Below are 12,896 nucleotides of genomic sequence, written 5' to 3'. Positions count from 1 at the left end.
GTACAGTGGAGTTGAGTGGCGTGGAGAGGAGAGGAGTGGAATGCCATGAGTAGTGTACCATGTTGTGGAGTGTCTTGGAGGGAGTAGAGTGTCATAGAGTGGAAGGGTATAGAGTTGAGTGTCGCACAGTGTCAGAGTTGAGTAGAGTGTCGTATAGTGTCGTATAGTGGCGTGGCACAGAGTGTCATGGAGTGGCACCAAGTGTCATGGAGTTGCATAGAGGGTGTTGCTTAGAGAGGAGCAGAGTGCTATAGAATAGAGTGACGTACAGCGGAGTAGACTGTCAGAGTGGAGTGACAGACCGGAGTGGAGCAGTGTGTCATAGAACAGAGTGGAGTAAAGAGGCAAGGAGGGGTATAGAGGGAGATGTGCAGAGCGTCGTAGAGTGGAGTAGTGTCGTAAGATGGCACAGAGTGGAGTAGACTGCTGTGGAGTGGCACAGAGTGGAGTATAGTGTCAGTGGAGCAGAGTTTAATGGAGTAGAGCATAAGAGTGGCGAGGAGTACAGTGGCCTAGTGAAGTGGCATAAAGTACAGAGTAGCAGAGCAGATTGGCGTAGAGTGCATTGGTTTTGAGTTGAGTGGTGTAGAGTGGATTGGCTTAGAGTAGAGCGGGCAAATTAGACTGCAGTGGAATAGAGTGCAATGACGCAGAATGGAGTGGTGTAGAGTGGAGCAGAGTAGAGTGGAATGACGGAGTGGAATGGTGCAGGGTAGAATGCAGAGGTGTAGAGTGCAGTGAAGTGGTGCAGAGTATAGTGGTGCAGGGCAGAGTGCAGCGGCATAGAGTAATTGCGCAGAGTGGCGCAGCATTGATTGCAATGGCACAGAGACGAGTAGATTGGCATAAAGTGCAGTGGTGTAGAGTAGATTGTTTAAGAGTAGAGTGAAGTGGTACAGAGTAGAACATTGTGGTGCAGCGTTGACTGCAGTGGCATAGAGTGCAGTGGCACAGAGTAGATTGTTTCAGAGTAGAATGAAGTGGTGTAGGATAGAGTGGAGTGGCATAGAGTATTGGCAAAGAGCGCATTGGCATAGAATACAGTGTTGTGGAGTGGTGTACAGTACGGTGGCGAACAGTGCAATGGTGCATAATGTAGTGGGATGGAGTGCACTGGCAGAGTAGAGTGGTGCAGAGTAGAGAGACAGAGTGAAGTGGCGCAGAGTCAGAGTGACGTAGATTAGAGTGGCGTAGATTGCAGTGGCGTAGAGTGGTAGACAGTAGAAAATCGTACAGTGCAGTGGTGTAGAGCAGAACGGCACTGAGTACATTAGTGTAGAATGCAGTGGTGTACAGTGGTGCAGAGTAAAGTGACGTAGAGTGCAATGGTGTACAGTGGAGTAGAATATAATGGCGTACAGCACAGTGATGCAGAATAGATTGGCAAAGAGTGCATTGTTTTCTCAGAGTAGAGTGAAGTGGCGCAGAGTGCAGTGGTAAGACCTCCGTCCCTCGGTCTAGGTCCACTCTCTCCCCACAGCTCCGCTGTGCCGTCTCTTGCCTCCAGAACCCGACCTCCTCCTTGGGAGGTTCGAGAAGGCTGCTGCCCGCTCCAACTGGGACCAGACTGTCTGCAACAACTATAACCATTTTCAGCCGTTTTTTTTCTTAATGTTTTCCCTGTTGTGCCACTGCTATTGTGCTCATCTGTGTCTTGCTCTAATTCCACCACTGTTTTTATTTTCTCGTGCCTGCCTGTTCCTTTTGCCTTTGGCCTCTGCTGCCCCTCCCCCCCGGAATTCCCCCCCTCCCGCCACCCAGCCTCTCCTCCCTCCCACCTCCCCTACTTAATGGCGGCTGCTGCTCGGATGTGCGCATCGGGTGCACCGCCGGCGCGCCAAAGACTCGCCAAAGGTAAGCCCATCTGCGCCTATCCACGACACGACCGCGGCCAACGCCAGGAGCCCTGGACCTCCCACTACCCATCGCTACGACACCACCACCCTCCTCGCACTCAACCCTGGAAGACTTAGAGAATGCCAACAGGCCTCGCCAATCACGACCCACAGCCAGTTCTCCTGTCTCCACTGCTGCCAGACCCTCACCGCCACCCCGGCCTCCAACACCGCTGACGCCAGTCCCGGCGACACCCTAAAATGCATCCTCCTCAACGTACGCTTCGTACACAAACACACCATGGAAATCTGGAACCTACTCGACTCTCTCTCGCCCGACATCGCCTTCTTCACAGAGACCTGGACCAACAGATCCTCCGCCCCTACATCAGCACCGCCATCCCAGACGGATACAAGATCCAGAGGAAAGACCGCCCAACCACCCAGGAGGGGGCCTCTCCATCACCCACAAGAGCACCCTATGCCTCACCACCTCCAGCAAAACATTCCCCTCCGCCCAACACCTGCGCTTCCAGATCCAGATAAACCCAAAAGCCACACTCCGAGGAACCCTCGTCTACAGACCCCCTGGCCTCCGAGCACCATTCACCACCACCGACTTCATCGCACCCCACACCATCGCCTCAACAAACTACATACTCATTGGAGACCTGAACTTCCACCTCGACAACCCCAGCGGCCCCAACTCCACTATCCTTCGTGACAACCTTGCAAGCATCGGACTTAAACAACTCGTCAACACACAGACCCACAGCGCAGGACCCACCCTTGACCCCATCTTCGAGGCAGGAAACAGCGTCCAATTCAGCCACACAACGTAGCCCCTATGGACAGACCACCACTGCATACACTTCGTTATCAACAGACCCAAGGCAGCCAAACCAGCCCCACGCCGCCCACAAAGGAAATGGAGCAAGGTTACTGACGAGCAACTTAACTCCACCCTCACCCGAGACAACCGCACCTGGGCACCCGACGCAAACGACGCAGCCAGAGAACTCCACACCTGGATATCCAACTGCGCAGACAAGCTCACCCCACTACGCAACCCCGACAGACAATGCCCCAAGAAAGCCGCCTGGTTCACCACCGCTCTCCAAGAGCCAGACGTACCTGCAGACGCCTGGAGAAACACCAAGACAACCGAAAACTACACCACCTACAAGGACGCCATGATGGACTACCACAACCAGATCAGAGCCACCAAGAGGAACTTCATCCACAACAAAATCCTGGTCAACTCCAAGGAACTTTTCAGTGTCATTCATGAATTCACCAACCCACGCAGCGAAGCCAGACATGACCCCATACCAAGACTTCTGCGACAAGCTTGGAAACTATTTCCACCTCAAGTACCAAGACTTCTGCGACAAGCTTGGAAACTATTTCCACCTCAAGATCAAACACCTCTACGACAACTTCATCGACCATCCACCAGGCGCCACAGATGGCCCCCCGCCCCTCAGGAACGCCAGCCAGCCCACCATCTCCAACTGGAAACCGATCACGGCCAAAGACACCGCCTAGACCATGAAAAGCATCCACTCGGGGCCCCACCGACCCCTGCCCCCCCTCACATCCCTCACATCTACCACAGAGCCGCAGCCGCCATCGAAACCTGAACTACAACGCACCATCAACACCACCTTCAAAACAGGCACCTTCCCAGACGACTGGAAGCGTGCCGAAGTCAGACCCCTGCTCAAGAAGCCCACAGCTGACCCTACCAACCTCATGAATTATCGTCCCATCTCGCTCCTTCCCTTCGCAGCCAAAGTTGCAGAGAAAACAGTCAACAGGAAACTTACACGATTCATGAAGAGAACGCCGTCCTCAACCCGTCCCAATCCAGATTCCGAAGCAACCATAGCACAGAGACCGCCCTACTCGCCGCTACAGATGACATCCGCACCCTCCTGGACCAAGGCCACTCCGCCGCCCTCATCCTACTCGCCCTCTCAGCGGCCTTTGACACCGTCTCCCACCCCACACTAGTCGCCAGACTACATGACGCAGGCATACAAGGAACAGCTCTGGACTAGATCCGATCATTCCTCACCGGAAGAAGCCAAAGGATCAAACTCCCACCCTTTCTCTCTGACCCCATGAAAATCACCTGCAGAGTCACACAGGGTTCATCACTGAGCCCCACCATCTTCAACATCTACATGGCCCCCCTCACAGCCATCGTCCGACAACATGGCCTCAACATCGTATCCTATGCCGACGACACCCAGCTCATCCTCTCCCTCACCAAAGACCCCACCACTGCCAAACTCAACTTCCAGAAAGGAATGCAAGACGTCGCAGTCTGGATGACCAACAGCTGCCTGAAGCTTAACGCCAAGAAGACAGAAGTCATTGTCCTCGGTACCATCCCTTCTGCATGGGACAGCACCTGGTGGCTGACCGCCCTCGGAAGCCCACCTACCCCCTCAGACCACGCCAAGAACCTCTGCATCGTACTCGACTCACCATGAGCCAACAGGTCAACTCCATCACCTCCAGCTGCTTCAACACCCTCCGCAAAACCTTCATGTGGACACCTCTGAGTCAAGGAAGACAGTCACCCACGCACTCATCACCAGCAGACTGGACTATGGAAATGCACTCTACGCCGGCATCAACAAGTCCCTACTCCGCAAACTCCAGACAATACACAACACCACCGCCCGACTCGTCCTCGACATCCATCGACACCAACACCTAGGAAGTCTCCACTGGCTCCCCGTGGAGAAAAGAGTCACTTTCAAAATCCTCACTCACGCCTACAAATGCCTACACAACAACGGACCCAAATACCTCAACGACAGAATCAACTTCCACGTACCCAAAAGAAACCTCCGATCTTCCAACCTCGCACTGGCCAAAACCCGCGCATCCACAGAGCCAGAGCAGGCGGAAGATCCTTCTCTCACATTGCAGCCAAGACCTGGAACGAGCTACCGTCAGATATCAGACGCGCCCCCTCGCTGAACACCTTCAGGAAGACCCTGAACACCTGGCTCTTCAGCTAAACAGATCTGCGGACCCCCCCTCAGCGCCTTGAGACCCTCACGGGTGAGTAGCGCACGTACAATTCCCTGATTGATTGATTGGTATTGAGTACAGCGCTGTAGAGTGCAGAGTAGATTAGAGTGGATTGGTGTACAATTCAGTGGCAGTGAGTGCAGTGTTACAGAGTACACTGTTGTAAAGTGCAGTGGGGTATAGTAGAGTGGGGTATAGTAGAGTGGCAGAGAGTGCAGTGGCGCAGAGTATAATGTCAAAGAGAGCAGTGGTGTACAGTAAAGTGGTGAAGAACAAAATTGCGTAGAGGGCAGTGATTTAGAGTGCAGTGGTATAGAGTGAGTGGGTGCAGAGTAGATTGGCGTAGAGTACATTGATATTAAATAAATTGGTGTAGAGTGCATTGAAGTGCAGTGGCACAGAGTGCTTAATAGAGTAGTGTGGGGTAGAGTGCATTGGCATAGAGTGGAGTGGTGCAGAGAAGAGTGAAGTTGCATAGTGTGGAGTGGTTCAGAGGTAAGTGCAGTGACGTGGGGTAGAGTACAGTAAGGTAACGTGGAGTATGCATGATATGGTAGCGTGCTGCCATTACAGACAACACATCTTCAATTGAAATGACCTTTACATTTGCAATCACACACAGTTTTACTGATAAAAGTATACAGCACACAAACGATAATGTGTGGAAAAGTCATCACCTAATGTATTGATTTAATCATCAACACAGTTCAGTTAGATATTTAAATGTTGTTGTGTGCGAGGAAAAAAAAATCTGTACAGCCACCCTCAAGCAGATACCCACTAGCCAGCATGATTGTCACATAAATTGTCTCACGTTTAAATCAGAGAAATAAATATAAACACCAAGCCCCCTGGAAAGCACAGCCTAACATTTGACCTCTGTCTTTGAATGCACAAAAATGTGACAAGAGGTCACATGTAGGAGTGATGAACCGACGCACAGTAAACAGCAATACCATGTTGGGCATCCTCAATTAAAATACTCCACACACTCAGGGATAACAAAAAAAAAGTTCACAATAAGGAGAAAACTAGGTCACCCCAATATGGACAAAGAGCTTCAACTTAATATGAAAAGAATCCCACATCATTTCAAAGGTGCCGGGGGATCTAACCCACCTGACAAGATGCTCAACAACGTGAACGCACTATGAACAACTACAGATGCATTGCCAGCCTCGAGATCTACAGCAATCACAGAACTACGAACTCAGGATGGCTGCTAGAGGCTTATAAGCGAATATTTTCCAGAATGCAGATGGCAAAGAAATGGCTGGACTAATCGTCCACCTCTGACAACTCGCCACACCAGCTTCTCCGTTTCCCACTTGCAAAACTTAGTACGAAAGAGAGTTGGAAATCTCGATGAACCACCGCCTTCAAGCTGCCTCTAAATCAGCTACATTTTTACCAGTAATCCAAAACGTGCAGAGTTAGAATAACCAGGACCTTCCAGAGTCACACTGCCAGGTCTTCCGCTGCTGCAGATTATGGTCTTTGTCTGAACTATTATGAGACCTTTGTAGCTTCAAAACTGGCTGCAGGAAAGCAGGGGAACTAGTACCTTGCCGGAAAGCCCTCAATGATGTACACATAACAGTACTAAGACCACATATTAAGATCACGAACTTAAACTACTATGGACTTAAAAAAAAATAATAGATACTTTAAAGGGGCACTGACCTTAGACTACAGCAGACAGGAGAGTACTTTTAGACTGTCCGCAGTTATTATTTTTCAAAGTTGAATCTCCTTTTGCATACAATAAATACGAGATTTACAACCATTCGTGGAGGCGCAAACTTTAGAAAACGCAAAGAATTGCTTATAAACACATGGTAAGCACAGTATATTGCATTGCCCTCATCGTTTATATAGTACTATATTGTATCGTGTTATAGCTTATTTTAGATGGCGCTTTATAACTTAGAAAGGCACATTAATAGGGTGTATGCATTACACTTAAAGTCTATGTCGTTGAGGAGACTCGGTGAAGGGAAGATTTTCCGATATGCTTTGTTGGGAAATCACGAGGATGGGACATAGCCTTCCATGTCGAGACACCATCTGACATGTCCCCACTCTGTTAAGACACAGTCAACCCCTGCAAGTCCAGACCGTTTACACTACCAGTATAGCACTCATACAAGTCATCAACACAACGTAAACCAAAAGTAAATTAATTTGCTTGACGCCGTGCGTTAATCCACGTACTCTGTAATTTAGAGAGAAAATCCCACATTTGTCCAATCTTACAAACAAACCCCAAACAAGTATTGAAGTAAAATGACCATTTCATGCTTTCACTTAAAAGTTACCTTAAAGTTTGATACAGCCAAATCGTTTGCACAGAGATGAACCCTTTCTGTGCACTATCTCTGGATGCAGGTGGCTCCTACCAGGCTGCAGCGGTTGTGCCCGTTTTGCTGCACAGAGCACTCCGAAATCCAAGAATGCAGATGCAACTACCAGCCACAAGTTTCAAGAAGCGTGGGGCTTCGAGGACCGAAAGCATAACTGCTTCCGAGTCACGACAACAGCGAAGCGCAAGAACTAGACCTCCAGCGTTCACACGAAGTATGAAACAGAGAGAAGCCATCTTGGGTGAGGTTCAAGATGACATTTTTGGCACGTCACGCAATTTTTTTGTGTGTGTTGAAAACTTTATATTCTTTAGAACTCTAAATGCGTTTCTTTTTTTTACCTAATCTGGGATTTCTAATTCAAGTACTCCAAGCCTTGTTTGTTCCATTATAAATACATGTCTACTGTACCCGAATGCAAATAAAAACCTTGAGTCGTGCACAGGGAAGTCACCTGGCTGTGTTTTTACTGGCATGATTAATATTTCAATGTTCTGGCTGAAACTAAAATTAGGAAAAGGTGGTATTTTCCCCCTTATCACTGCATGCGTAAAAGTATAAATATAAGAAAACACTTTAAAATGTGTTCTAGTCCTGGCTTAATGATTGCATGATGTGGGGGGAGGGGGGAAACAAACGTTCAGTGCAATGCCCTTCTGGATGCCAATAAGCGCCAGGACACTCCTTGGAGTAGCTGTGCGCCATAGGAATGTTTTATTCATTTGTTTATCCCGCCTGATAATTGAAGTAAACAAAAACAGAAAAGGCATGTTAAAAATGAAAACAGACAACTTAATATAAAGCTCTATTTATGTCTCATTAAAACAGACTATTTTATATAAAGTTCTATTTATATATATATTGTCCAGTCTTAGCAGAATGTTAAAACGTAAGCAAATGGCCGTTATTTTTCCTTGGGAAATATTGCAACTTAACTGGTGCAGATAACATGGTTGCCACCTGACCGGTTTCCTACCAGCAGCCCCAGTATTTTGATGTCCCTGCTGGTACAAAAAGCATTGGCATAACCAATAGGTCTCACCTTTAGCCATGCAACAGTTGATGCTGTTGTACCAATGATATTGTGCTGCATAACTAAATACTAATAAGGTCCCAAAGGCGAGACCTATTGGCTATGCCAATGCTTGTTCCACATGCAGCCAGGACCGATGCTGGGAGCTAAATGCCTTTTTTTTCTCAACCGTTTGAATCCGCAAAGAGGGTGACATCAAGAATGATCGAAAACTGATCCCAAAGAAGATTACGTTTTCTTGGAAAAGGTTTGCAGGCTGGGTTAGTCAATAGAAGTCTATGGGCGATATTGCTTCATTGTAACATGAAGATGAGTTCCGAAAAGGCAATACGCTCAAAATGAAAGTAATGCCCATCAGATGATGGTGTCACCTCCAAATGATGGGCAGTAGAATGGCAATGACATATGTCTGTTACGTTGCTTGGACTTTGGTGCAAATCACACGTCTTTACGCGGCGGCTAACGCGCAGTGACCTCCATTCCAGACTGAAAGCCAGACTCCCTCACCTGCTGAGCCAGAAACTGGCGGCGCAGCTTCTGCCGCTCGCAGATCTTCTGCAGGCGCTGGTTCATGATTTCAGTGTCTTCTTGCTTGCCGCTAAGTTCCAAACAGGAGGCAGCGCGCACGTCACGCGTGGCAGTATTACGTCACAGAGTCCCGGTGCGCACACTACGGACAGCCTGCCGGAGACACTCATGGAGGTGACAGAACTAGAGAAGGGCTTAAGTGGTAGATATGGTGGAATCTGGTGGCCATCTCTAATGAGCATCACTATATAGATTGCATCGCAAGCTGCCGTTGATGTGGGGATAAGGAGATCAAAAACTAGCGTTTTGCAGTTCTCTGCTCCTTGTATTTAAAAGAAACGATATGTCCTAGGGTTCTATAGGAAGATGTTGAACAGAAAAAATGTAGCACAGTTACGAAATAGTTATACGTCCTGCATATGTGATGTAGTATAAAACCAAATTTTAATTATTTATGTTTTCCCAGTACTTTCACATCTATTGGTGTAGTTCGTAGACGTACTGCTAGCTGTCTGTGTACACGAAAGTGGTGACTTAGTTGCCTTATTTAGAGAAGTTCTTCCGTGTTAAGCTTGTCTACCATTACAATATACAGAGACTTCCCAGTCTCACTCATTGCGAGTTTTGATAACATGTATGTTATGTTAAATTACGTTATGTGTACTTGCAAAGCACACAACTTGCCTCGGTGGGTATCCTGGCGCTAATAAACAATCAATGCTCGTTTGAAGCTTCTGGGGTCGAGCGGTGGCTGCGTGCACCGTGGCGGATTCCTCAGCACTGCCGCCAGGCCCTTCAGCCTGTCTGGGAAAGCAAAAGCACGCCGCCATGCACGCGCGTGTGCACAAAGATGGCGTCGGGCTGTCCACATGCATGTGCATTTTTTTGTCCCTACGTGTGCATGTTTAGCTTTGCCGATGGCGAGAGCAGCCATCTTTGTCCATTTGGACGCGCGTGCATTCAGCTTTGGCTAAATCGATTACAAAAGGTGCTCTCCATAGCGAGTGCAACGCATGCGCTGCTTTCGCCAGGCGAGACCTAAAATTTAGCAAAATTCATATTTTCCACAACTGTGGTGGGTAGAAAATCATGTTTTTGTTAAAGACACAGAGGTGAATATTATGCAAATTTTTATCTGCCACAAACGCACAGCGCAACTAGAACTTAACATTAGAACATAATAATCAAAATCTTAACAACATTCCAATCAGATAGAAAAAAACCTTAACCAATCAGCCATCTACTTTAGTTTTTGGTGCAAATAAAACAAGTCTCATCTTTGAGCAGGATGCACAATGAATCTTCTTCTGTGATAGATGTTTTAATCCATCTACTTCTCTGTCATGTTCAAGTATTTCCTTCAGCCCAAAAATAAAGCTTAAAAGGTTGGGAAGTAAAAAGAGAGGGATAATATTAGTCTCTATGTCTTTAATAAAATCATGATTTTCTACCCAACCCTACTGAGGAAAATCTTAATTTTATGACAAGGCACAGAGGCCAGTATTATGCATGTTCAAAGCCTTGACATAACATTCTTCACAGAGCTCTCCACTGGTTCAAAATAATATTTTTCAAGCACAGAATCTGCTGCTCGATCTGTCGAAGCCAGAGCACTGCCAAAATGTCCTCCCACCGTATAAGCTTTTGAAGTCATTGCACCCCTTGTCAAATGCGCTCCAAATCTTGAAATATCAATACCTGCCTTTCCACGATTTCCTTAACCCATCTTGCCATAGTAGGGCTTGAAACAGATTTATAAGGATATCTGACTGAGAGCAACAGTTGAGAATCTCCTTGGCCCCTATCACACACAGACTTATTTACAAGGCCCTTGGGCCGTTAGTGCATCACTTTTTTCCCATATTAAAAGTAACACGGTGGCAACGCAAGGGGGTTATAAATAAGCCCCACAGTTCTCTTCTCGACTTCTATTAAACAACTTACTATTTTCTTCCATGCTAGGGTAAAAAATAGTTCTGGACATGCTATTAGTTTTTTTCCTAATGTAAAATAATACCTTCTGGAAGAAAACTTGAAGACACCTCCAACGCCCTAATGTCTGAAACTCTTCTAAAAGAAACCAAACACAGTAGCAAAGCTAACTTTAAAGATAACTCTAAGTCAGTAGCTCATTCACATTCAAATCTGACAATTCCCTCATGACTAAATTAACATCCCAAAGAGAAGAATACCTCAGACCTGGAGGCACTTTCAAATGCACACTCTTTATCAATAGGCTTGGGCATTGAACTCTGCTCCATTCACGGAGTTTGCGGAGTTTTCTGCACTCCGCACTCTGCGGAGCTGGCGGAGTGCAAGAAAACCCCACTTGCGTAGTGCAGCAGAGTATTTTCCCCGCTCGCGCTGAGCGCAAGCTGCAGCTCGGGTAGAATTTCTACCCGAGCTGCAGAAAGACCAGTGCGAACAGCAGTTCACACAACACTTCACCACTTGTGGAACTTCGCAAAGTTCAGCGTAGCAAATCTCCGCGAAGTACGCCCAGGCCTACTTATCAACCATTTCAGTACATCGTGTTGCTCAACAGGCAACCCCTCCACCAACTCATGACCTGCTGAAATAGCCGACCTGCTTAAATTCACCTATCTGAAAGCTTTCCTATCTAGAAAAACCCCTGTCAAATAATTAACAACAAATACTACATAGTCCAAAATGGGATCCATATTCCTTTCAGAACACCAACATACCCATCTCTTCCATGCCAATTTGTAAGCCTTCAATGTTCCTAATGCCCATGATTCTTTCATAAACTTTGTAGCTTCTGACAATAAGCCTGACACCTGCCATATTCTCCTTAAATCATCCAGCCTATCATCTGCTATTGACCTTGCAACACCAGTTCGTGAAATTCCCTCTCTGGGTTCTCCAACATATTCAAGCACACTGGCAGGAGCACTGGATTGTCTATGGAGAAGTCCATAACATCTGGGAACCACACCTGAGATGGCCAAAAGGGAGATTATCAGCAGCAATTCTATCTGATCTCTCCTCACTTTCACCACCAACCTCTGTATCATGGCAAAAGGTAGAAATGCATAATTGCGTCCCTCTCCTAATGCTGCAGGAACACATCTACTTCCTTTGCATCTGAGTCCAGATACCAACTGTAAAACTGCTGAAGCTGTGTAATTAACCTGCTTGCAAACAGATCAGTTTTGAACGGACCCCATGTGGTCTCTAAAGCCCTGAACACTTTTCTGTTCAACATTCAATCGCTTGAGTCCCTTAGATTTATCGAATTCCAGTCTGCTGCTGTATTGCTCAAACCTGGAGTGTGCTGAGCTTGCACCATGACACTCCTTGACAAAACTCCTCACCGCAAATGACCCTGCCAACAACTCTAGGAAGTTGATATGCATATCTTTTCCCCCCAATGACCACTTGCCTCCTGTTGTCACCGAACCATATCTTGCTCCCCAACCTTCCATCAGCTCCTATCACCAAATTGGGTGCCTTTCCAAAAATGGCTTTCCCATCCCATGCCTCTAGATTTTTCATCCACCACTCCAATTCTTCTTTTGTATCCCATTCAATTGAATCTTCTCTGAATAACTAATTTCCTTAGGAAGGTACTGTGCCTTCAACCTCTGCGATGCAAGATAATGTAATGGTCCTGGGAAAATTGCCTGATGATGCTGACAACAAACAACAAATCCTTGCTAACTGCCAAAGTGTAACCCAATTGCACTCCATCACTCTCCTTATTTCACTGAGAAGTTTCTTCACTTTCTCCACTGGCAACCTCAACACACATTCAAAGGTCCGTACCGTAAAACCTAAAAATATAATCTTTGATGTGGCACCAAACAGGACATCTTCTGGTCCACAATGAAGCCCAGATATACTAACACATGAACTGCTACGTTTGTCTGCTCCTGCACCTAGTCCTTGCTCTCTGCCATGGTAAGCATATCATCCAAATAAACTATCAAACATATTTCTCTTGTCCTCAACCAAGTCCCTATTGGTTCTCATCACTTTCGTGTAGCACCACGGAGCTGATGTCAATCCAAGCAGGAGACAACTGAAGCTCCATATCACTACTTCCCTTTGAAACCCCCCTGTGCT

General features: G+C 47.1%; 1 protein-coding gene across 1 annotated transcript in view; it reads right to left on the bottom strand.

Moving 5' to 3' along the window:
• PFAS (phosphoribosylformylglycinamidine synthase) overlaps positions 1 to 7,434 on the bottom strand; it is a 257,939-nt gene extending 250,505 nt beyond the window's left edge. Inside the window, exon 1 of the mRNA XM_085618581.1 lies at positions 7,205 to 7,434. The gene's annotated coding sequence lies outside the window, so the exon portion shown is untranslated. The remainder of the gene's footprint in view (positions 1 to 7,204) is intronic.
• Positions 7,435 to 12,896: the final 5,462 nt, after the last annotated feature.

Source organism: Triturus cristatus, chromosome 7 (genome assembly GCF_964204655.1).
Source record: "Triturus cristatus chromosome 7, aTriCri1.1, whole genome shotgun sequence".
NCBI classification, from domain to species: Eukaryota; Metazoa; Chordata; class Amphibia; order Caudata; family Salamandridae; genus Triturus; species Triturus cristatus.
This window is presented reverse-complemented; position numbering and strand designations above follow the sequence as displayed.